This window comes from Mus musculus, chromosome 18 (assembly GCF_000001635.26).
Source record: "Mus musculus strain C57BL/6J chromosome 18, GRCm38.p6 C57BL/6J".
NCBI classification, from domain to species: Eukaryota; Metazoa; Chordata; class Mammalia; order Rodentia; family Muridae; genus Mus; species Mus musculus.
The window spans coordinates 42,409,505-42,430,635 of NC_000084.6; the positions used below are offsets into that span (position 1 = coordinate 42,409,505).

Sequence of the window (21,131 nt, forward strand, 5' to 3'; positions counted from 1 at the left end):
ATTTTGCTGGGGGAAAAGTTAGAGTAAAATAATAGAAAGAAAAAGAACGAGACTGGGGGCTGGAGAGTTGCCTCAGAGGTTAAGGGCGTTTGTTCTCACAAAGGACCTGGGTTTGACACCCAGCATCCACAGGGAGGCTCATAGCCTCCTCAGGAAGGTGCTATGCCTGTGGTTCACAGACGTACTTGCAGGCCAACGACTCGTGCACATAGTAAAATAAATCTTTAAAAATATTTTTAAAAATGTTAAAAGAAAGAAAGAGGTGTCATAGTTCTTTTAATCAAAGCACTTAGAAAGCAGAGAAAGGTGGATCTCCATGAGTTCAAGGCCAGCTTGGTTTATATAGCTACCCAGCAAGTTCTGGAGCAACCAGGGCTACACAGGGAAAATGGTCTCAACAACAGCAATGCTTTCTTCCTCTTCTTCTTCCTCTTCTTCCTCTTCTTCTTCTTCTTCTTCTTCTTCTTCTTCTTCTTCTTCTTCTTCTTCTTCTTCTTCTTCTTTTTCTTCTTCTCCTCCTCCTCCTCCTCTTCCTTCTTCTTCTTGATGCTATCCTGTCAGTGTTATGTGTAAGATTATCACCAACAATTTCTTTCAAACGTGTCTTTCTTCATCTCTGTCCCCTGTTGACAACTATTGAATTAACTAAGGAAAAATGTTTGCTGGTACTAGGTGTAGTGGCACACATCAGTAATCCCAGAATGTGGGAGACAGAGTAATGAGGATTGGGAATTTGAGGCTAGCCTAGGCTATGGAGGAAAGTCCTGTCTAAAAGAATACTTCTTAAGTTGTGTTTTTTTTTTTTCTTCTTTTCTTCTGTTTTTCTACTTGCTCTCAGCCTTCCTAATGCTGTGACCCTTTAAAACAGTTTCTTAGATTGTGGTGGCCCCCGGCCATAAAATTATTTTTGCTGCTACTTCATAACTGAATTTTTGCTACTGTTATGAATCATAATGTAAATCTTTGGAGATAGAGGTTTGCTGCAAGGGTCTCAACCCACAAGTTGAGAACTACTAATTTAGGGTGCTCTGACTTTACTGTCTCCTTGCTTTCATAAAGTAGTGATCTTTCTTTCTTTCTTTCTTTCTTTCTTTCTTTCTTTCTTTCTTTTTTCTTTTCTTTTTTTTTTTTTTTTTTTTTTTTTTTTTTTTTGTATAGGCTAGATTCCCAGAGAGGACTCACCATTTCCAGTCTGGAGGGTTTATGTCTGAGTGTTCACATTCAAGTTACTGCATGGATGAAAAAGTAGAAAAGGGAGTGGAATTGTCAGCATTTGAAATTTACAATTTTATTAATATCTCTGTTTTCTAGCTGATTTCTTACCCTTATAAGTTACTTTCATCATTGCTGCAACGAAAAGACTTGATGAAAGCAACTTGAAGAAAGGTTAGCCCAGCCTCAGTGGTGCACGCCGTTAGTCCCAGCATTCAGGAGGCAGAGGCAGGTGGATCTCTGAGTTTGAGGTCAACCTGGTCTACACAGTGAGTTCCAGGACAGCCAGGGCTCCTCGGAGAACAAAAGGTTGATTCTGCTTTACCATGTGAGAGTATGGTCTTCCATCATAGCTGGCCAAGAGAGGTGATTGGAGCATGAGGTAGCTAGCTGGCTAGGACCTCAACCCCTGGAATGGTGGGCGTTCCTTCCTCCATCTATCATACCTGCAACTTCCTTCACAGACAGTTGTCTCTAAGGTGATTCTAGACCCTGTGAGGTTCGCAGTCAACACACACCTTCACATGATCCTTAAACTGTCCTTACTGTCTGAATCAGAAATGCCTTTAGAAAACATGTTCCAATGAATAAAAGTCTAGCATTCTGGCGATTTGGAGAAAGTTATTGGTCCACTGGGCCAAGTGGAAGGGGATCCACTAGGGAGACAGTGCGCATGAGCAACTGCTTCTTAAAAACACTGAGCTATTCCAACTGAGTCTATGACTAATCCCCTTTCTGAGGCACAGGATCCTCGCCTACTTCACAAGGCAACAACGGAATTTGCTGTGCATTTCAGGGTGCTTATATGTCACCTATAGGTCCGTGTTTTATGTATTGCTAATGCTTACTACAAGCTTAGGGTTTGGGAGACAGTGGAGTTGAAGCATTCAGTCTGACACTGAAGCTGCAAGGCTCCAGAGAGAGGATTTTAGGAGAGGGCTGAGCACTTCAGAGAGGGTCAGAAAGGCACACTATGATCTGTATATCCCTTGAAAAGGCGTGGATAGTCATGTCTGTTGCATTCTCACCCTTGCTAAGTCTATGTCATATATTGAATTCTCAGAAGATTCTGGAGCTGCCTCCACAGCTGAGCAGCGTTTCTCAAGAGGCCCTATGTGTGTGTGGCTGCCTTGCTTTATAAAAGCCTGCTAAGAGATGAGGGTGCTGGCAACGGGGTTAAAACAGATCTTGATATCAGAGTCAGTTGTAGCGAGGGCACTAGATGTTATAGTTCTTATTTGGCTTCAAAGAAATTTTGTTTTCCTAAAGGACAGAGCACACACATGTTGAAATGTGAGGTGGAAACTAACTGATGAAACTTGTGACAGGTGCACAGTAATGAGCTCAGTTGCCAGAGGCCTTGTCTTAAACCACAGAGCAGTACGGTGCCTGGCTTAAAGGGGAAGGAAGGGCTTCCCAGTATCCATCTACCTAAGACTGCTGTGTGTTAATGGAAGCAGTGTAAGGAGGTCTTCTCACTCCCCTAGAAAAGACAGAAAATAGATTTCAAAAATACAATATCTCCTTTTGTCTCTTATCATAAAATAAATGAACATTTAAAACCATATGGAATAAGCCTAACTTATCTATACGCCAGACTGAGTTCACAGCCCACTAATGGGTGATATCTTATGTAAGCCATCATTTTGGGGGGGGGGCAATACTGGAAGCCCACATCCCAGAATGAGGATATTCTAAATGCTATCCTTGCCCAGTATGGAAAGTTCTGGGCAAGCTTTTGGGTCTCTGAATCCATTATGTATTTGTGGTGTGTGTGTGTGTGTGTGTGTGTGTGTGTGTGTGTGTGTGTGAGTGTGTGTATGGGACATAGGGCAGAGAAAGGGAGTTTTTGATGTATAGTAGATTCTTAAAGACATGAAATGAAGAAACAGTTCCAACTTCAGTTCTGTTCACTGGACACTCAGAATTTTCTGGGAGAGTTATTAAAAAAATATGGTAGAGTAGAAAGGAAGGGACAACAACATTAAACAGATTTAAAGGGTTCTAGAAGGTCAGCGTTGTCACATAAACCTTCCTGAGATTATAGAAATGTTCTTTTGTTTCCCTAGGAAGGTCTCACCGTGTAGCCTAGGCTGGCCCAGAATGGCCAATCCTCTTGTCTCAGTGCTGGGATTACAGGATGCAGAAATATCCCTTATTGCCACTGCTCGCATGGTACTCATATCCATATGTGGCTGTGAAGTGCTTATAATGTGGCCAGAGCAACCAAGAGACTAATTTTTGGTTTCATTTAAAAAAAAGAAAGAAAGAAAGAAAGAAAGAAAGAAAGAAAGAAAGAAAGAAAGAAAGAAAGAAAGGAAGAAAGAAAGAAAAAAGCCGGCGGTGATGGCACACACCTTTAATCCCAGCACTTGGGAGGCAGAGGCAGGCGGATTTCTGAGTTTGAGGCCAGCCTGGTCTACAAAGTGAGTTCCAGGACAGCCAGGGCTACACAAAGAAACCCTCTCTCGAAAAACAAAAAACAAAAAACAAAACCCAAAAAACAAACAAAAACCTCAGCATGCATTCCTCCTGCATCTGCAGCCAAGTGAAAGGTCACGCAAGTTGTATATGGAAGTTAACTCTCTTTTTTATTTATATGAGTACACTGTAGCTGTTCTCAGATACACACCAGAAAAGGGCATCAGATCCCATTACAGATGGTTGTGAACCACCATGTGGTTGCTGGGAACTGAACTGGGATCTCTGGAAGAGCAGTCAGTGCTCTTAACCGCTGAGCCATCTCTCCAGCCCTCGTTTAATTTAATTTAACAACCACGATAGCAGGTAGCTACTATATTGGACAGTGTCTCCTTACCATACTTCTTGGGAGGTATGTGATAGTAGAGACATAGGAAATCATCTATTCTATAGCTGTATCTTGAGGTCTATATTCATACATGTATGTGCACACGTTTTCTCTGACTTCCAGGATTTCTGAGGCTGTCTGACTGAGAATGAGTGAGTGTGTTTGCTTAGAGCATATCTGCAGTAACCCAGTCTGGTCTTGAAGTCACTATGTACCTGAGGCTGGCTTTGAACTTTTGGTCCTTCTGCCTGCACCTCCCAAGCCATGGGATTATAGTTGTATGCACCATAGCTGGCTGAGAACAAGTTTTCAAATGGAGTGAGTTTAAAGAAACACACTTACTAAACTTTTTTAGTAAATACATTCAATAAATGGTGTGTGGGTGCATGCGTATAGCACACAAAAGAATCACAGAATGACTGGCATTTTGGAACTACCAGCTATATAGTTAGTTATGAAATTATGGTCACCCCATCACTGGTGGCTCAGCCACCAGTGTTCCACAGACTTTAAGGTAAGGTTAAAAAACTTTGAAGGCTGTTCCATTAGCATGGCTATTTGTTTTGATCCCAGAACTTGGAACTTTTTAGTCTTTTACAAATTAGATACAAATAAGTATAAAATATAACAATCCTTAGGCCCATGTGACCAAAGCCTGACCCTTTCTCCCCTTTCTCCTAGTGCCACCATTGTTTTGAGGAAGCTGATGTTTCTCAGGGCCCAGCTACTCAGAGCCCAGTGGCACATACTTCAGCTGGTATCTCATCCATGGTGAGACAGATTCCTGTCCACAGCAGCTGCAGGCAGAGCATGAGCACGGGCAGACGTTGTGCCTGTAATCCTGATTCTGTGGAAGTGGGCAGCTGGAGGTCTCGACCCCATAGTGTTGGCATCTTCCATCGAGTCACCCACATCTTTCTCTGGATCTTTTTTATTCCATATCTCTCCGTCTTAGATGCTTGGTGGCTTTTCTGAAGCTTTTCAGAAGCTTCCTTGAGGGCTTTTTTCTCTCCTAGCAGTTTGACACACGAGTGATTTGGGGCAGGACCTCAGCCCTGGCCAATGACAATGTCAACTTTCTTCCTTGTTTTCCTGAATGTTCACTTTAAAGAATAACATTGACCCCCAGCCCTTTATGTGGGACATATTAAAAGAGACCAAAGGAAAAACCTCCAAACCACAAAACCATGCTCCAGCTCACAGAGCCTGCTTTGCAAGCAGCATGCTTCAGACTGCAGAAAGCCACCCGTCCCCAACACACACATTTTCCTTTTACACAGAAGATCAGGGCAAGATCTGGCCAAGTTCTGGGTGATGGAGAAATCCGCTTCATAGCCCAGCTAACCTGGTATAGGAAAAGTTGAAAACTGGGTCAAAATTTACAAAAAGCCTCCTCCTGTCAAAATTTACAACCGCCAACCCCTGACCACTACCAGTCAGCCTAAAGGCATGGGGGAGGGTTGGGGGCGCTTAGCTGTCCCTGTGACACCATGCTTGTGAGGAGTTATCTTCTGATAACACAGTTCCTCAGTGGAACCTGGTGTGAAGCCAGTGTGGGGAGCAGTGGAGACTCTAGGTAGCTACAGGAGCCTGGAAAGTAGAGGTAGGTGACTCTTGTCTGGAGGACTGACTGGCAGCCACCTTGGAGCTACCACAGAGGGTAGACTAGGAGAGGAGGGAGCAGAGGCACAGGGCATGCCTGGTTTGTTCTCATGGCAACCTGAAAGTTTGAAAGTAAGAATTTGGTAAGAATGTCAGTTGGGCACTGGCCAGCGATGTGACCTTGGGCCTCACCACTGTTATCTGGGAAATGGGTTAGGGATGGGAACAATAACTTTCTTCTTCTTCTTCTTCTTCTTCTTCTTCTTCTTCTTCTTCTTCTTCTTCTTCTTCTTCTTCTTCTTCTTCTTCTTCTTCTTCTTCTTCTTCCTCTTCCTCTTCCTCTTCCTCTTCCTCTTCCTCTTCTTTGTTTTTTGAGACAGGGTTTCTCTGTGTATCCCTGGCTGTCCTGGAACTCACTGTGTAGAGCAGGCTGACCTCGAACTCAGAAATCTGCCTGCCTCTGCCTCCCAAGTGCTGGGATTATAGGTTTACGCCACCACTGCCTGGCTGGAACAATAACTTATAGTCATTTCTATCTGGCACATGTGAGGATTTGACTTAGACACCCATAGTTCCTGCCCCCAGGAACTGGAGGTTTTAACTGGGGCTGGCAGAGACTGGGGTGGAGGGAGGTTCAGCTGTATAACATAGAAAGGCAGTGGATGGCAGGACAGGAGGACCGACTGTAGGGGCTGGGAGTGAGCACTTCAGTGAGGTTAGAAAGGAACAGGCACAATCTTAACTGAGTCCTTATGAGCAAGCCAAGCACCTACCATTAAATGCAGGACCTCATTTAAAACCAGCACTATTGTTACAGGGCTGTGGCAGAGATGTTAAGTATATTACCCAAGGACACACAGGTTAGGAGGGTTCAAGTAGAAGCTCTAGCCAGAAGAAAACACTACCTATGTCTATGTCTATGTTTATGTCTATGTCTATCTATATCTATATATCACTACATATATAAACACTATATATAAACATATATAAAAGATAAATACATGTAAATAAATATGAATATATAGCTATATAAAATAAATATGTAAGTTTATATATAAATATACATGTATTTGCTATTATTTCTATTAGTTTTTATTGTTGTATGTTTATGTGTGATTTTTATTTTAGGTCTGTGTCCTGTGTGTGTGTGTGTGTGTGTGTGGGTCAGAGGACGGCTTTGTGCAGTCAGTGATCTCCTTCCACCTTTACGTGGGTTTGTGGCTCAAATCTGCGCCAACTGCTTTACTGCGGCTTTACTGGTTGGGCCATCTCTGCAGCAGGCTCTGGCATCTTCTTTTTCACCCAGCTTATTACCTCACAAGCTGTACTGAACCTTAAATAAAAATCCCTATGCCGGTCGAGCCCACAAACAACAGGAACTTAGCAAGAGCAAGGGGCCAGCCAGCCTTGCCCTCAGTTCTGCTCCCCAGTAACTGGTCCTTCTGGGATGACTCCACTAGAGTAAGACTCCAGAGAGCACTCTGCCGCATCCTGCAGAGTCCTGGAGGTGGGCGCAGAAGAAAGGTGTGCAACGGAGAAGCTCTTCATCGGTGACCCCACCCCTTCCTCCACCCAGCCCTCAAGTGGGCGTGGAAACAGGGCTCGGCCAGAGTAAGGATCTTAATCCCTGCCCCGACTTCCAGGAGAGTTCACCAGGGACCAAAAGCCATTCCGGTGGCGAGGTATCTTTGGCAGGTGTTTGACTCTGCAGGCCCCTTCACTTGTCCTCCACCTTTTGGCACGCTCCCCAGGATCCTACCCCGCTTCTCCCAAGAACCCGTTCCTTGGAGATGAAAGCCCAGAAAACGCAACAAGCCATCGGCGGCTCTCACTCGATTGATTTTTACACAAAATTTGCCTTCATGCACGAAGGATGGAAAAATGATCCCATAAATAATGGATAACAAAAACAAATGCAGGGAAGAAATCAATAGTCACACACTTGATACTGCAGGGAGATGGGGGAGGAAAATAAGGAGCCTGTTCCAACCAAACGGCACCTCAGGGAACCCCTTTCAGTACTTCCTTCTGGGGAGGGAGAGGCCCGGCTTGCCCTGGGGACCTCTGGAGCCAGAGTGGGAAGTCCCTGGAGGGGAGGAGACAGAGTTGAATCCCAGACATTTGGCTTCCCAGAGTCCTAGAGAGGGAGCGTTCTATTCTCTCTCTCTCTCTCTCTCTCTCTCTCTCTCTCTCTCTCTCTCTCTCTCTCTCTCTCTCTCTGTACTCTCGTATTCTTGGTCTGCCTTAGGTCATCTGTACCCTCCGGGGATGCCCTCATTTTCCATCCCAGCTTCTCGCTTCTCTCTGGGCCGTCTGTGACCTGAGCAACTCCCGGCTTTTCAGGGCTGCCAAAATAACTTCCAAGCTTTTCTGCGGTTCTCTATCTATGGAAACTCAGCAGGCTGCACAGTCACTACAGGAGCCTCCAGTGTGGCACTGAGAAGGGAGTCTGAGTCCTGGTTCTCAGTGACTCTTCTTTCCTCTTTTGTCAAAAGGGGTACATGCAAACTCTTAGCCTGCTGAGAAGAGTTAGATGAGTTGGTGTGTCTAAAATTCTGGGCATTTAATATAGCAAACAGTCAAACTAAAGCAGGTAAAATCACCCACAAATGACATCAGTATCCACGCTTCCTCTGCGGGCCATCACTTCCGGACTCTGGGTGATTCCACTTGGAGACACATGACTCCTCTCTTTTCATGCTTATTGTTTTCTAAGGTCCCCACTCTACTGGAAAATATGTCTATTATGTCCTACGCAAATGATATGCAGCCAGAGCCCCTCCTATTCTTCTCATCAGCCCAAATATCCTCCTTGAAGGCGGTTTGTTAATAGCAAGCATGTATGTTTGCTTAAGTGTGTATGTGTGTACATACATATATCTATACATGGATGTCTTCATGTGCCCTCTATATGGTAGCAAACTGCATATTATTCTATACTTATCATACATAGTATGTCTTGGTATTTATTCCATCAGCATATCAATTTCTTTGCTATTTTTTTTTGTTTGTTTGCTTGTTTTTCCTTTTGAGACTGGGTCTCTTTGTGTAGCTGTGGCTGGCCTGGAACTAGCTCTGTAGGCCAGGGTGGCCTCGAACTCACAGAAATCCAGCTGCCTTTCCATCCCAAGTGCTGGGATTTTATAAAGATGTATGCCACCATTGCTTGGAAGTTTGTATTTTTTTTTGTTTGTTTTTTTAAATAACTGTCCATCTTATTTCATTCTACAAATGGGCCGTAATTTTTAACCAATCCCCATTGATGGCATTTAATTTTTCTCTAGTCTTTTGCTTTTGAAGAGGATGTTGTGCTAAGGAGCCTCATGCATTAGATAACTTCTCAGTACATCAACACAATAAGTGCCTACGGGTGTAATTGCCAGGATAAAGGGGATACATGCTTTTACTTTTGATAAATGTCCAGTAAAATGAAAGCACCCGTTTGTGCTTCATAAAAAAATGCACCCACCTGGTTATCTATGGGAGAGTGTCTGCTATTCTTCATTCCTGAAGCACATTTAGGAAGGCTTCAGTATGGCTTTTGCCATACTGAACCTGTGTAGTTTCGCATAACCCAGTATCATCTTTATTTGCCCATTAAACCTCCTCCTTTTCCTAACGCTTCCTGGGGTCCTCTGACACCCTGTGTACTCTGTGGAACACACCGAATCCCAGGCTGTTTTCTCACTGTTCGAGTATAGTTGTGAAAGTAGACATTTCCCTTAAACTTATGGCTTGGCAGGAGCTCCCTGCTCCAGATACTGGTGAGTGTCGTCATGTCTGCATTCTTCCATCTTGCCTGTTGTTGTAATTCACATGCTCGTCCTCTGTCTGGAAGAATTCCATATATCCTTCAGACAGACCTTACTCAAACGCCACCTTGTATGGGACACTTCCAGTGCCCTCTTGGTAGAGTCAGTCTGTAGACCACCACCTCCCCACATACACATACACACAGTACTGGGCACGGAAGGTTACCACAGTGCTTACCAGAGTGTCACACTGTTACCCTCCGTTCCCTGTATCCTCAGAGGGAATGGCAAGCACTGAGTATCTGTTAGAATGATTTGCAAGGTTCTGTGCTGAACACTGTTGGGAGAAGAATACTGTAAAAGGCTGGCTCCCATCCCTCCAGGAACTTAGAGAGCTTTTTGGAACTCTGGCTCTCCAAACGAAGATTCATATTAATAACTTCTGTAACTGTCATATGCAACTGGATATTTGGTGTACACAGAAGTAGGAGAATGCATTTCCACTCTAGAGAGGAAAGATTTATTTATCGAGCATCCCCTGTTTCCGTGTGTGTGTGTGTGTGTGTGTGTGTGTGTGTGTGTGTGTGTGTGTGTATGGGGGCGGGTAGGGGAGTGGGGGAGAATCTAGGCTAATATCCAGAAAATCCCATAAACCCTTGTGTCTCTAAACCCTATAGTGCTGGGGTTATAGGTGCCTCCATGTGCTATTACACATCAGCTGGTGTTTGTTTGTGTGTTTTGAGACAGGGTTTCTCTGTGTAGCCCTGGCTGTCTTGGAACTCATTCTGTAGACCAGGCTGGCCTTGAATTCATAGAGATCCACCTGTTTCTTCCTCCCAAGTGCTGGGGACTAAGGGTGTGTGCCACCACCTGGCTTTTTCAATGTAGGTGCTAGGATCTGAACTTAGGTTCTCCTGCTTGCACAGCAAGTATCATCTCTCCAGCTCCCACCATACCTCATTCTCTTTTTAAGCAACCTTTCTTTCCTTTGTGGTGCTGAGGATTAAATCCAGGGTCTTAGACACATTGAGCAAGTAGTCTACTCTACCTTGAACATGCCAAATCCATCCTTCCCCGTCGGTCTCTCCTTCCTTCCTTCCTTCCTTCCTTCCTTCCTTCCTTCCTTCCTTCCTTCCTTCCTTCCTTCCTTCCTGGAATAGGTCTGAAGAGTTGGCTTTGCTGGAGCAAAGAGGAAACATTGGGCTCTGAGGGGCAGGCCAGGAACCAGTGTAGCTCTGCTTCCCAGGGGACACTCAGAATCAGGGTCAGCAGCCACCAAGGAGTGGTGACAAGTGCAGGTTACCACTCACGGGATCACACAAGAGGAAGCTATAGGAAGCAGAAAAGGTGAAATGGCAGAAAGAAGCAAATGCCGAAAAGTTCAGTGTGTACAGCAGGGCCGATCACTTAGCTGAAGGAGGCATCAGTTTCACACTCTCTCTCAACAACCTGATTTGAAACCCCAAACCTATCAGAAAGCTTGATCCTTAATGTGGATTATTGTTTTATAAATTATTAAGGAGAGCAATATCTCTCCATTTACTGAATGTCATAACAAAAGAGTTAGGAGGGAAACCAAGACATTGTCTACCCAAAGAGCCTAGCATTTGGACAGTGTAAAGTCACTAAATAATTCAGCAGCTATTTGAAAGTATAGTGTTTTGTAATTTCGACAGAACCATCTTTGTCTGGCTCTCTGTAGTGCAGAATCTTAAAAAGATGCTCGACTCCACGAAGACCTGTTTCTAAGGAGAAATGGGAGTTGGTAGAAGCGCTGGTCAGGAGAAAAGGACTGTCTAATTAGAGAGCCTTGTGTTTACTTGGATTTTAAATTTTCATGAGACTGTGAGACCTAACCGTTTTCAAGTAATACCTTTGATTTCTTTCTCGGTGCCCACACATGTATTATCTGAGAATACCTATCTATGCCTTCTTTCCTTATGCCTCTTTCCCATGGGAGGGGAGCCATTCATGTGAGGTGATTCCAGCATACCAACCAGAAAAAGGATGGGATGCTAACACAGAGCATGTAGGACTAAGCCTGCCCTGGTCCTCAGATCATGGAGTCAGAAGCATCTGCTTAAGGTTACCTAGAGCATGAGGTAAAACACGGGAGTACTGACCTGAAAGGAAGCCATCATTCATCATTTTCGGTTTGCTACTTTCTATTTGATCTTACTAGAGAGAATTTATGCAGCTGACCGCAGTATGTAAAGCTAAAATAAAACATCCTGAGTATTACTGGAAATAGTGGAGCAGTGCTTCTCAACCCTCCTAATGCTGCCACCCTTTAATACAGTTCCTCGTGTTGTGGTGACCCCCACTCATAAAATTATTTTTGTTGCTACTTCACGATTGTAATTTTGCTACTATTATGAATTATAATGTAAATATCTGTGTTTTCTGATGGTCTTTGAAGACCCCTCTGAAAAGGTCATTTTTTTTTTCTCCTGAAGGAATTGCCACCTGCAAGTTGAGAGCCACTACAGTGGAGAATTTTAGATAGGAGAACACATAGAATTGTATACAGCCCCTACCAGCCAGGCCTATATGAATTGGGGCAGAAGCCTTAATCTTGTGCCTCTGGGTCCTGATCTTTAAGTTGTGCATAATAATTGTACTTGCCTACAGAGCCATCATGAGGGTCACACCAGAAGACAAGGTAAAATGACAGGATGCTGCCTGACACATGCTTCAATAGAAGCCCACAACTTCTATTCCTATGCCTTCAGATCCTTTGATCTCAAGACTTAGAGTGGGTACGTAGCTAGTTCCAGAAACCGGAGTTCTGCATTTAATGTGGCTATTGAATGAGAGCCTTCTGCAAGTACTTCATTGGCAAGACAGAAGAATCCTGTGGATGAGTTATGTGCGTGGCATCCCAGAGGTCCCGGCATGGATGCAAACCAATTAAGTTAAGCACTTACCGCAATCACAAGTGCAACTCATAGGTTTAAAAGTGGGAAGAGAGTACTGTGAACTTGGCTTTGCTTTGTCAAACGCATTGGAAATACAGTCCATGAATTCTTCCGTCTAGTTCTTCTTAATTCTGGAGCACTTTTTGACTAATGAAGCACAGAATTCCGGGTCTGTATCTTATTGGTTGTGTAATCTTTACTTAGTCTTTTTATGACTCTCATTTCTTCATATATATATATATGAATATATATATATATACTTTATATACTTTACATGTATATATAAAGTATATATATATACTCATATATATATATATAAAGAAAGTAGTTTCTGTACTAGAAACAGAAGTCACCGTAGTAATTTTGAAGCACAGGGGATTATTTAACATTAGAAATTAGGTACCCATAAAATTATTGGAAAGGTTGAAATGTGGGCTCTAGGTTAGGCATTTGGAATAATTTATGAAGTACTGCAAAATGTCAGAGAAGTGATAACTTGTCAGGGTAGAGATGGTGAAAGAGTAACAACCTGCCTTGGTGGACTAAGGACTTGAACATATATCATTTGGCTACTATTTGTACTTCAGGATTCCTTCATTGCTTCTTAAGTTGACTAGTTACCGGACTAGTCTCTCTGTACTTATTCTTGCCAGTTGAAAACAGAAAACGACACTTCCATTCATTTCTGCCTTCAAGATTTGCCAGGGTATTTCGACCTCATAGAATTTATCAATTGCACGTGTAGACCTTAGCTACAAAGAGAGTCCTGGAAGGCCTGACCCTTCTCACCTCTGGAAAATGGAGAGATTCCTAAAGGAAAGTGAGTGCCAACTTAGTATTCCAGAAAGTAAAGAGCCTTCGTGGCTCTTGTCTTTACCCAAAATAATGCCAGAGGTGCCTATTTTATTTTTTTTTTATTTTCCATTTTTATTAGGTATTTAGCTCATTTACATTTCCAATGCTATACCAAAAGTCCCCCATACCCACCCACCCCTACTCCCCTACCCACCCACTCCCCCTTTTTGGCCCTGGCGTTCCCCTGTACTTGGGCATATAAAGTTTGTGTGTCCAATGGGCCTCTCTTTCCAGTGATGGCCGACTAGGCCATCTTTTGATACATATGCAGCTAGAGTCAAGAGCTCCGGGGTACTGGTTAGTTCATAATGTTGTTCCACCTATAGGGTTGCAGATCCCTTTAGCTCCTTGGGTTCTTTCTCTAGCTCCTCCATTGGGAGCCCTGTGATCCATCCATTAGCTGACTGTGAGCATCCACTTCTGTGTTTGCTAGGCCCCGGCATAGTCTCACAAGAGACAGCTACATCTGGGTTCTTTCAATAAAATCTTGCTAGTGTATGCAATGGTGTCAGCGTTTGGATGCTGATTATGGGGTGGATCCCTGGATATGGCAGTCTCTACATGGTCCATCCTTTCATCTCAGCTCCAAACTTTGTCTCTGTAACTCCTTCCATGGGTGTTTTGTTCCCAATTCTAAGGAGGGGCATAGTGTCCACACTTCAGTATGTACTCACTGATAAGTGGATATTAGCCCCAAACCTAGGATACCCAAGATATAAGATACAATTTGCTAAACACATGAAACTCAAGAAGAATGAAGACTGAAGTGAGGTGCCTATTTTAAAAGCTTTTGTGGGACTAGTTCCTGTCCTCAGGGAACTTTTGTAGGCCACACCCCTTCCTTTTTACAAGAAACCTCCTGCCCTTTATCTTGGACTTTACAATTCTCAACCTGTTGCTTTGGGTCAGATTCTGAGTCTCTATCTGCCCTCTTTGTAGCCACACCTGAGTAGAATCGGGTTGCTTAGCTTGATCCAGTTGCATATCTATGCCGCTGCTACCTGATGTGGGGGTCTTTATACTAGAATGGAGGCTAAGATTCGCAGGATAGGAATTCAGCAAGGAAACTCTAAGTAGAAGGCAAAAGAAAGGACTGGGACTTAGCAGCTCAAGTTAGTCTAGGTGAGCTCATAGGAAAAAGTTACCGCCCCTCCTCTTCACAGATGCTCCTGGCTACTTCCCATTGAAGTCTGTTGGTTGGTTGTTTGAAACAGGATACTCATGCAGCCTACTCTGGCCTCAAACTTCTATGCCCAAGAGTGAGTGACCTTAAGTTTCTTATCCCCGTGGGGCTGTTGAGATGGCTCAGCGGTTAAGAGCACTGACTGCTCTTCCAGAGGTCCTGAGTTCAATTCCCAGCAACCACATGGTGGCTCACATCCTCTGTAATGGGATCTGATGCACTCTTCTGGTGTGTCTGAAGACAGCTACGGTGTACTCATATAAATAAAATAAATCTAAAAAAAAAAAAGTCTCTTATCCCCTTGTTTCCTCTTCTTCAGGCAGGAATTACAGGAGTTTCCCATCATGCCTAGTTTCCCATTTAAGCGTTACGTTTCAGAATTTCCCTTTTATCCGGGAGCACAGCAAATGTCACAACCAAGTTTACTTATCCAATACTTTACTTCTTGTGAGGCTTTTATAAAGTGATCCGTTCCCAAGCTTCTCATTGGCTACCCAGGCTTCAGTTCAGCTCAGCCAAACTGAACCAGCATTTCAAGAGCGTAGTTGAAGTTCAGGAGGCAGAGAGTTGAAGAAGCTAGCCAGGAATCAGAATGATAGCTGCAGCTGGTACTGAGACACGTGGGGTGATCAAAACTGACAACGTAACAAGGCCTGGCGTGTCAGCAGAATCGAATGCCTTAAGGAACTGCCCCATTAGGGTGGGTAGTCCTCTTTCGCAGGGACTATGTACTGCTAATGCATAACTCGGAGTCAAAGAATGGCACCATGCTTCCCAAGGCCTCAAAGTAGTGCGAGGCAAACTGGTAAAACCTTAGCATCAAGATAATATGTTAACTTCCTACAGGATATATCAAACAAAGGACTTCCCTGATTATTCAGAGAATAGTCCTGGCAGTTAATATTTAATCCATCTTTCCTTTTTAAACAAACAAACAAACAAACAAACAAACCTTCAGGATCTCACATAGCCCAGGCTGACCTCAAAGTCAATTTTTAGCTGAGGACAGCTTTGAACCTCTATTCCTTTTGGTTCTAGCTTCTAGGTCCTGGGATTATATTCATGTGAACCACGCCTGATGCTGGGCATCAAAGCCAGGACTTTGCGCATGTCAGGCAAGCAAAACACTCTAATCAAATGAGCTACAATCCCAACAGCTTAATGTTTAATTCTTAGTAAAAAATAGTTTAATCTATAAAACGAGCTTGTATTTTATGTAATTTTGGGCAAATTACTGAACCTCTCACAGTTCTCACATTTATTTAATAAGAAAAATAATGGCAGATACCTTAGAGAATTACCCTATGAACATTACATGTAAGGCATTTTTTACATTCAAAACAAAAGATAACTTGGTTATGGAACTATTGTGAATTCATTGGCACAGTATTTGGAAGCCAGTTGGAAATAAGGTGATGTCAGGAAGGGAATAAATGAGACATTGTGGAGTCTATTTTCCGAAGCAGGATTGAAAGTATATTCCTTAATTGGGCATGGTGATGCTTACCTTTCGTCCCAGCACTCAGAAGGCAGGCAGATCTCTGACTTGAAGTCTAGCCTAGTCTACAGAGGGAGTTCCAACATAGCCAGGGTTACACAGAAAAACCTCATCTCAAAAAAAAAAAAAAAAAAAAAAAAAAAAAAAAAAAAAAAAAAAAAGATGGAACAAACTTCAAGGTAATAAAATCAACAAAACCAGCAAGTGAGAACTTATGTGATTTGTATAGCCGAGTTGAACGATGCTCTTTGTAATTTGCCCAGTCAGTGGAGCAAGTGATGTGTCTGGAGTTATTTGCTCTGCCCTTTCACCTGAAACAGATTGCTAGTTTGTAACATGGCTAACAGAAACCTAGATGAAGAATCCAGGGGAAGCTTAGATGTCTTAAATACGCAATACTATTGAAAAGAATGGCTTTCATATAAATTTGTTGCATTGAGGGGATACGGAGACATTGAGCGGTATGCAGTACGGCTCCCTGGACATTAGAACATGCCCGAGCGATGCTAGAGAGAACGCTCATCAGTAAGGAGCACGTTGTTCTTGCAGATCGGGGTTTGATTCCCAGCTCACAGCCACCCATAATTCCAGTCTTAGGCAATCCAACACCCACTTCTAACCTTCCTGGGCACACGGCACACATATGGTACACAGACATACATGCAAGTAAAACACTCCTATACATAAAATAAAATTTAAGGATCTAAAAACTTAAAAAATAAAGTATGTTCAAGTAAAAAATTGATAGTATACAAAAATGTCATCTAGTATATTTGTTAAAGTGGTAGGGTTATAGTTACATGTCTCTCTTCAGCTATCTGTGTCTCAAGCTTTCTCTAATTGTGTGTGTGTGTGTGTGTGTGTGTGTGTGTGTGTGTGTGTGTGACAGGGTTGCTCTGTGTAGCCCTGGCTGTCCTGGAACTCGTTCTGCAGATCAGGCTATCTTAGAACTCAGAGGTGCACCTGCCTCTGCCTCCCGAGTGCTGGAGCTAAAGGCGTGGGCCACCACTGACTGGCTGCTTTCTCTACTTGCTGTGTTTCATTTTTCCTAGTGAGAACTTAAGTGTGGTGTAGTTTTGAAAGCAACATTTACCTCTAAGGATGCTGTGAGATCAATCAGACGTTCTCTTCTCATCTCCTTGCTGCCTGCAGCTTGACAGCCTCTCTGGTGAGTGATACACAGAGGTATTTTCCTTGGGACTTAACACGACAGAGCCTGACAGAAAGAGTGAGCAAAGGGAGACACAGACGAAGAGCCCAGAGTGGAGCGCACCATGGGTGGCATTTAGCCTCCTTGAGGACTCTCTGGAGGCTGTTCCTTGGCTGAAATTTCCTGTGGAAAACTGAGTATTATCCGTGGAATTCCATGTCCATCAGGCAATAACTGCTACTTGAAGCTTTAGTTCTTACCCAGTTCCCTGGCTGTCCTTTGTTTATGAAGGAAGGGCAGGAGAGACTAGCAGACATGGGGTTGGGGGTTCTAGAGTGGGGTGCTGCCCTTGAGCACAGAGCCATCCAAATGCTGACATCAGGTGGGATAGAAGGACAGACAAGGCGAAGCAGCATCCAAACATGCCTGCTGTTTAATGGCTCCGTCTCCATTTCTCCCGCTCAAGGTTTGTCAACAATTCAGAAAACTGAATGACAGGATTCTCATATTTGGGGACAGGCTAGATTTAGGAATGAAAATGAATTCAGTGAGTATCAACTTCTGAAAGAGGCTGGAGTGACGAAACACATTAAGGGTGGATTTCGAGAAAGAAGAATGTAAGCTAAACGTTTATACATCATTCTTAAAAGTTGCACATGACTTACTGAAAAAAAATCACACAGCAAAATATATGCAGCATTGAGTTTCTATTTCCAATAGAAATTTTGGCCAGTCTTACAGTTTCCTATCAGACAGAGGGCGACAAGTACATCTAATAGGTGCTCAATGAATGCTAGCTAAGATCTTTTTTTTTTTTTAAGAGGGACTTTTCAGAAAAAGAACTTAAAATTGGTCTCTATGAGCAAAGTTATTAAACTCAAGCCTAGAAGCTAATGATCCAACTTTAATATACAGAGTGTCTCTGGTACCCTCAAAGTGGTCCAGGATTGATGGGCTGCCCCTGGGAGAGTGACATCTGTGACATTGCCCACTGTTGGATAGCCTTTGGCTGAACCCTTGGAGGAGATGGCTCAAGAGTGCTCTCAGAATCCTACACTGGGGTATTCATTGTGCCTTTGCTGACCCATGTGCGTCCTAGAGCCATCAGTGATGAGGTTTCCATGGGAACCATGAAGGGTTCAGAATTCTATGTCTAACCCCCGAATCCCAGAGGGAAGAGACTAGCACTGAGGCTGCTCCCCAGTAATGATATGCATTTTAAACTGTCTAATTAAATATTAACCCCAGAGATAGAGCATTAACGGGTTTCCCTCTGTAAACTTTGAGTGTCTCATAAACACCCAGAAAAGAATGAGGTAGAACATGCCAGGGAAATTCAGTCTATATGGACATCATTTTGCCCTCTGTGGTCACTGACAAGGGACAGAGATAGTTGATCAGTAATTACTGCCTTCAGTCTAGCTCCTTTGCTGTCCAAAATGGGTTTTCCACTGGTGTCTGTGGTAAGGTTGGGCAGGAGTGTTACAAAGGAGGACCTGAGGCAAATGACATCTTCTGTCCTTTCATGTTCTTTTAATTTTTTTTTCTATCTCTGGAAGCTCAAAGTACTGGCTCTTTGTAGGGGATGCCATGAGAGACAGAAGAAACAGTTCAGTGATTTCAAGGTTAGAGAATAGATAAGAAAACCTCAGGAAGAGCTGGGAATCAGGAGGCATGGGCTCTGGCATTACATTTGCCATTTTGGATGTTATCTATTGACATCTGCAAGCCCAGCTTCATCTTCTGAAAGAAGAAAAGGAGAATATGAATTACAGTTTATTGATTTTTGAACAAAAAAGATTTAAGGATCTCCTGTCCAGGGGACAGGGGTGAATAAAGCCAGGTCCCTGCTCCCATGGGACCCTGAGGAGCTTCATCTGGTTTCTATATATCTCTCAGCAGCCAAGAAGCAGTCTTCCTGGAATGCATGAAGCCATTGTAACTTTGGAGGGGGAAACCCTACTTTCATGAATGTCTTAGACTTAAAGTCCCAAGACTCCAACAGTGACGGTCCCTGGTCCCCTTGTAGTCCCTCCAAATCCCTGTTACTTGTGTGTGTCTTTATATATGTCACTGGTACAGAATTTGATTGTAATTTTCTCTTTAAAATCGAGTTGGAGTGACGATCACAGCTACTCTCATTATTTCATATACGTAAATTTATGGATTTGGTGGTATAAAATACAGATATATAATGTATGATTTAAAGTAATTCAGGTCCTGGTTTTGTTTTGTTTAATGAAAAGTGCTGAGGTAAGGTGATAGAGTGTTTGTCTAGCATGTATGAAGCCCTGAGTTTGATCGCCACCATAAGATAAATTGGTTGTGATCCTACATGTCTGTAATCCCAGCACTGGGGGGTGGGGGGAGCAGGAAGTTCATAAGTTCAAGGTCACCCTCAACTATATCACTTGTTTGAGGGTAATATCTTGTTTCAAAAATTTGTAATTTAAATAAATAAAGAATTTCTCAATAATATACAACAGCCACTATTCTCCAATACTACCCAAACCACACACCTGTCCATTGTCAGTTACAGGAACATAGGGGAATTTTCCACCAACTTCCATCTGCCTCCTCCTCCAATTCTCTGTCGCCAGTCTTAAGGGCAGAAATTAACCGTCCTGCTTTTCTGCATTGTTTGACTTTGTGATCAGACATTGTGTGAGGCAGCTGTCACACCCCAATGCTGTCCCTGTACCTAGGCTGGCAGCAGAGGACCGGTTCCAGTGTTTGCACCTTGAGTGTCCCCTCCCTGCTGTGGAGGCCTGCTTTGCTGGCCTTGCTGCTGCCTGGCAGACTTCCGCATGAATGACAGGGGCTGGCAGAAGGTTGGCAGTGAGTGGAAGCAGTCCTGACACTCGAGCTGTGTGCAACGCGCTAATTACACTGATGTGGGGTCTGGGCCGCGTGGTCCTTTGCTCAGAGGAAGGATGCGAGGCAGGAGCGGGGAGCGAGCGGCACTACAGAGGAAACGCGGGAACAGCCGCACCTACGCGCATCCATAATTAATAAAATGCCAGCAGCAACAAAGGCAAACAGGGACCAGAAGCAGGAGAACAGAATGCCATAAAGCTTTTTAATGGTCGTTTTCTATTAATGTCAGATGGGCGACCGTTTTTTCAAGTGGGTGGAAGGGTTCCAAGGCCCCCATGGTTCAGTCACAAAAGCTAAATGCTGCCATTTACCCCTCCTCCTGGAGCTTTGGGGAAGAGCTTAGCTGTCCTACAAGCCAAATGCAATCTTTGAGGTTCAAGTGGGCATCTGATCCTTCTAGCTGTTTGCTCTTTTAAAGAGGTTTCTAGCTATAGGGCCGAAACCGCTGTTCTTTTGCCATGACAGTATCACGGCAGTTTTAGTATATTACGCACAGAGAAAGGGTGTGTGTGTGTGTGTGTGTGTGTGTGTGTGTGTGTGTGCGCGCGCGCGCATGTGTGTGTGTGTAAAGATTTTAAGATTACAGGCTCTGCAGTGGGGTAGACCCCACTGTGAGAACTTGTTCCCTGATTAAACAGTGCTGTTTCCTCTAGGAAATGGCAGTGATAGACGACCGACCTTTTGATGGTATTCTGAGGCTTTGGCGACAAAGTCCACAGACTTTTTTTTTAACACTGTCAGGTCCAACTAGGACAATAGACCCATTCTTGAGCCCTTACCTACATGGTCTCAGAGCCTATCACATTTCAGGGCTTCCACAGCCACGCCTACATTTTCTGCTATTTATCATCCCCCAGAACTTAACTATTACTGCAAAAAAAGGCATGTATTTTACCCACGTACATTACATTTTTTTCATGGTGAGTATTGTCACAAAAATCCATAGTTTTGCAATTTGGGCATGCCACTGCATGTAGCTTCGGATCATTGTTGAGCCTCGTGTAGAGTCCCATGCCTGACCTTTCCACTTTCCAATTGCTGTTCAAAGTAATGACGAAGCTTTCCTGCTTTAGTTCCGATACTCAGGTTCCAGTGTGTTTCAGCTTCCCTCTCCTTTTTCCTTAGTGGATTGTTCCGCTTGGTTTTCAAGTATGAAAGTTACATCGTGGCCCAGAAATATCTTGCTCAGTGGATCAGCGTATAGGCATTTGGAGTAGGAAAAGGAGTCTCCTGCTATACTTTCTACAAGCGAGTTTTTCCCAGTGGCAGCTGCCT

The 21,131-nt window shown here is 43.6% G+C and overlaps 1 long non-coding RNA gene across 1 annotated transcript in view; it reads left to right on the forward strand.

Annotated features, from left to right (window-relative positions):
- Window positions 1-21,131, forward strand: part of Gm31438 — a 35,423-nt gene that overhangs the window by 11,105 nt on the left and 3,187 nt on the right. Inside the window, exon 2 of the long non-coding RNA XR_386193.3 lies at window positions 16,882-16,997. This is a non-coding gene — a long non-coding RNA (predicted gene, 31438). The remainder of the gene's footprint in view (window positions 1-16,881; window positions 16,998-21,131) is intronic.